The sequence below is a fragment of the Physeter macrocephalus genome, chromosome 15, assembly GCF_002837175.3.
Source record: "Physeter macrocephalus isolate SW-GA chromosome 15, ASM283717v5, whole genome shotgun sequence".
NCBI classification, from domain to species: Eukaryota; Metazoa; Chordata; class Mammalia; order Artiodactyla; family Physeteridae; genus Physeter; species Physeter macrocephalus.
In genome coordinates this window covers 33,631,044-33,636,349 of record NC_041228.1, presented here as the reverse complement: position 1 = coordinate 33,636,349, position 5,306 = coordinate 33,631,044, and positions in this window count along the sequence as shown.

Here is a 5,306-nt window from a genome sequence, read left to right as displayed (position 1 = left end):
GTTTGCAGATGACATGATACTATACATAGAGAATCCTAAAGATGCTACCAGAAGACTACTAGAGCTAATCAATGAATTTGGTAAAGTAGCAGGATACAAAATTAATGCACAGAAATCTCTTGCATTCCTGTACACTAATGATGAAAAATCTGAAGGAGAAATTAAGGAACACTCCCATTTACCATTGCAACAAAAAGAAAAAAATCGCGAAAGAAAAACAGAGCTGGAGGAATCAGGCTCCTGGACTTCAGACTATATTACAAAACTACAGTAAGTAATCAAGACAGTATGGTACTGGCAGAAAAACAGAAATATAGATCAGCTGAACAGGATAGAAGCCCAGGGATAAACCCACACACATATGGTCACCTTATCTTTGATAAAGGAGGCAACAGTATACAATGGAGGAAATACTGCCTCTTCTATAATTGGTGCTGGGTTCGAGGAAAACATAGGCAGAACACTCTATGACATAAATCACAGCAAGATCCTTTTTGACCCACCTCCTAGAGAAATGGAAATAAAAACAAAAATAAACAAATGGGACCTAATGAAACTTAAAAGCTTTTGCACAGCAAAGGGAACCATAAACAAGACGAAAAGACAACCCTTAGAATGGGAGAAAATATTTGCAAACAAAGCAACTAAGAAAGGATTAATCTCTAAAATATACAAGCACCTCAAGCAGCTCTATATCAAAAAAACAAACAACCGAATCCAAAAATGGGCAGAAGACCTAAACAGACATTTCTCCAAAGAAGATATACAGATTGCCAACAAAGACATGAAAAGATGCTCAACATCACTAATCATTAGAGAAATACAAATAAACTACAGTGAGGTATCACCTCACACCAGTCAGAATGGCCATCATCAAAAAATTTACAAACAATAAATGCTGCAGAGGGTGTGGAGAAAAGGGAACCCTCTTGCACTGTTGGTGGAATGTATACTGGTACAGCCACTATGGAGAACATTATGGAGGTTCCTTAAAAAACTAAAAATAGAACTACCATACGACCCAGCAATCCCACTACTGGGCATATACCCTGAGGAAACCATAATTCAAAAAGAGTCATGTACCACAATGTTCACTGCAGCTCTATTTACAATAGCCAGGATATGGAAGCAACCTAAGTGTCCATCGACAGATGAATGGATAAAGAAGATGTGGCACATATATACAATGGAATATTACTCAGCCATAAAAAGAAACGAAATTGAGCTATTTGTAGTGAGGTGGATGGACCCAGAGTCTCTCATACAGAGTGAAGTAAGTCAGAAAAGTAAGTCAGAAAGAGAAAAACAACTACCGTATGCTAACACATATATATGGAATCTAAAAAAAAAAAAAAAGGTTCCGATGAACCTAGGGGCAGGACAGGAATAAAGATGCAGACGTAGAGAATGGACTTGAGGACACGGGGAGGGGGAAGGGTAAGCTGGGATGAAGTGAGAGAGTGGCGTGGACTTATATACACTACCAAATGTAAAACAGATAGCTAGTGGGAAGCAGCCGCATAGCACAGGGAGATCAGCTCAGTGCTTTGTGACCACCTAGAAGGGTGGGAAGGGGAGGGTAGGAGGGAGACGCAAGAGGGAGGGAATATGGGGATATATGTATATGTATTGCTGATTCACTTTGTTATAAAGCAGAAACTAACACACCATTGTAAAGCAATTATACTACAATAAAGATGTTAAAGGAAAAAAGAAAGAAAAAAACTTTCGTATATCACATACAGCAGTATTAATTATGTTTGTCGTGTCGTACATCTTTAGTACTTCTTTATCTTATAATTGGAAGTTTGTACCTTAGGGGTTTTAGTTGTTGTTTGTTCTCTGAACTCCTATTTTACTTGCATTCTGGGTTGTTGTTTTTTTTTGAGGTTGCAATATCCCTCTGATATCTGGAGGGTATTAATAACTTGCGGGGGAGTTTTCTTCCTCTTGTATAGTCTCAGTTCTCTCCAAGTAGCTCTTTCATATTAAAGGCTCTCTTCAGATATTTTGTAAAACTTGCTGTTTGCTTAGACTTGACAGTGAGGACCAAATAGCTGATTTGAAGCTTTGTTCACATGAGTGGAGCTTATCAATTGTGAGCTTCATAGGAGGGCAGTCTGGCTAGGCTGTTTCCTTGGGTGACCCTGATGTAAGTATCTTTCCTCTGGACTGGTTCATTTCCCCAGAGAATCCTCCCTGTCTGTGTTCTGGAAGGTGAGGAGGGGAAGATCCCTGAGGAGTCTTGGCACCAGTAATCTCACTGTCTCTCAGTCTTCCCGCTTGGTACCCCAGTCTAGGGACTCAGTGTTTTATCTTCCTAGAGAATAAATCCAGTCTTCTGCCAGGAGGGGGAAGAGCAGTTCAAAGACTGTTCAGGGTATGGTGGTGATCCTGCAGATGTACTTACTTTTTAAACTGCTTTCAACCAATTCTCCTTGTTTTAATGCCAATTCCCAGCCCCCTTGCCTTACCTCCACGGTTAAAATTTCCTGGTGCCACCAATTACTGAGACTTTGAAGGTGTAAATTGTGTTGGTTTTACATTTCCTCACTGCTGACTTCAAATTCAGCTTTCTTCAGTCTGCTCGATCAGTTAAAACTAATCTAATTGATTTCCAGCTCTCAAAATTTTGTGGTTTCGTGGGAGACCCTTCTCACCATCCTTACAGGTTTACGTTAAATACAATTGCTTCACTGTTGTTTTTTGGGTTTCCAGGAGTAAAATGAGATGCCTGTGTTCTCTCTCATTAACCCTCTACTCTGGCTCTGACTCCACCCCTCCACTGATGTCTCTTGTACCAAGTTCACCAGTGACCTGCCCTTCTCAAATGCGGTGGGCTGTCTTTCACCCTTGACTTAGCCTCTCAGCAGCCTTAGTCAAAACTGAATACTCGGGCTTCCCTGGTGGCGCAGTGGTTGAGAGTCCGCCTGCCGTTGCATGGGACACGGGTTCGTGCCCCGGTCCGGGAGGATCCCACGTGCCGCGTAGCGGCTGGGCCCGTGAGCCATGGCCGCTGGGCCTGCGCGTCCGGAGCCTGTGCTCCGTAAAGGGAGAGGCCACAGCAGTGAGAGGCCCGCGTACCGCAAAAAACAAAAAACAAACAAAAAAAACCCGAATATTCTCTTACTTCCTGCACACGCAGACTGGAGTTAGCACGCGGCATGACCCCAGGATACCCAGACACCTCAACAGCATGAACTGTGATGAACCTGGACCACTGCCACCCGGTTGGGAAGTCCAAAGTACAGTTTCCGGGAGAATATATTTTGTAGATCATGATAACCAAACAACTCAGTTTACGGAGCCACAGTTACACCACATCATGAACCACCACTGCCAACTAAAGGAGCCCAGCCAGCTGCCGCCACTGCCCAGTGAGGGCTCCGTGGAAGATGAGGAGCTTCCTGCCCAGAGAGATGAGAGAGATTTAGTCCAGAAACTGAAGGTCCTCAGACACGAACTTTCACTTCATCAACCCCAAGCTGGTCATTGCCACACGGAGACATCCAGAGAAGAAATATTTGAGTATCACTTGCCATGTGCTGCAGGTTCTCTCCACTCGGCTTCTGGGACACCACACCTGTTTGGTTTTCCTCCCACTCTCTGCTCTTCTCAACTTTCTCCTCAAGTTCCTTTTCCTCTACCCATCCTCTACAGAGTGGTTTCTTCAAGGTTTGCTCCCAGGGCATCCTCTCTTCTCCCCCTCTACACTCGGGGAATCTCTCACTTTTGTTCTTGGCTCCGACACCCACCTTCCTTTGACTTCCCTTCTTCTCTATCCAGTTGCCTATTTATCTCCCAAGCATGTTTAAGTTCAAAGGAGCCAAAACGGAACTCTTTCATTGGGAGAGTTCTGATTACTGATTCAATCTCTTTACTAGTAATTGGTCTAGTCAGATTTTCTATTTCTTCCTGACTCAGTCTTGGTAGGTTGTATAGTTCTAAGAATTTTTCCAATTCTTCTAGGTGGTCCAGTTTGTTGATATATAGTTATTCATAGGATCCTTTGTTTTTCTGTGATGTCAGTTGTAATGTCTCCTTTTACATCGATAATTGTGTTGATTTGCAAAGCAGAATTCCTGATATTTTTCTCTAAATTTATTCCTCATCAAGTCTTGTTACCAAGTTCAAGCTCATACTGCTCATTGCACGACAGGCCAGTAAATTGAGAGATGAGCTGTTGGGGCAAGGAATAGCGACTTTATTTGGAAAGCTGGCAGACCAAGAAGATGGTAGGCTAATATCCCAAAGAACCATCTTCCCCGAGTTAGAATTCAGGCTTCTTTCACACTAAAAGGGGAGGGAGTAAAGTCCTGGTTCCAGCCAGACTCTGGAGGGGATGTATGAATTTCTTCCTTCATGCAGCCATTCCTGGTAGGGCTGGCCAGAGTGTTTCCTGTGAGCTAAACAAAGGTATTGTAGCTTAATGCTCATTACCTGGGAGGCAGAGTTCCTAGAGATGGGCTATTAAGTATAATTTAAGTTCATAGGCAACATCCCTTTAGTGGTTAACTTGTAATAGAAGACAAAGTTTCTTTCCTGTTATAGTCTTCCACATCTACCCAAATATGCAAGCAGAAATCAGAGTCGTTCTTGTTTTCTCCCTCTTCCTTACCCCGACATCCAAAGCATCAGCCAGCTTTCTTGACTCTTCCTCCATAATGTGTCTCAAATTGATCCATTTTCTCCATCCTCATTGCTACCACCTTAGTCTATAAGCCACTATCATCTCTTGCCTTGACTCTTGCAAAAATGTCCAAACTGGTCTCCCTACTTTTTTCTCTTGGCTCTCTAAAATCTGTCCTCCACACAGGTGATCTTTTAAAAACCAAAGGTTACTCTCTCTTCTGATAAAAATACCTTGCATTGCTCTTAAAACAAAATCCAAACTTCTTACCATGGTCTACAGTAGACACCATGGTTTTCCTACTGGGCACCTGTTATTTCTCTGGGTGCATCTACTTCTGGGTCAAGTCTCCTGCCAGGACACTGGAGCCCTAGAGGTGCCAAAGCACGTATCGCTCCTATTTTTGTGTATGTTTCATCTGGTTGGTTGAGTGCAAGGGAGGGAACTCTATGCCCTAACAGCAAACATCTTTTGAGTGAAACTATTGTCTAGTTTTGCTTACAGCCTCCTCCTTTCTATAGGATTTGGACACAAGTTCACAGAGGAGGGGAGTTTGGGAGACCAGGGGCATGAGGAGGGCAAGAGGTGACCCTTTTTTTTTTTTTTTTTTTTTGCGGTACGGGGGCCTCTCACTGGTGTGGCCCCTCCCGTTGCGGGGCACAGGCTCCGGACCCGC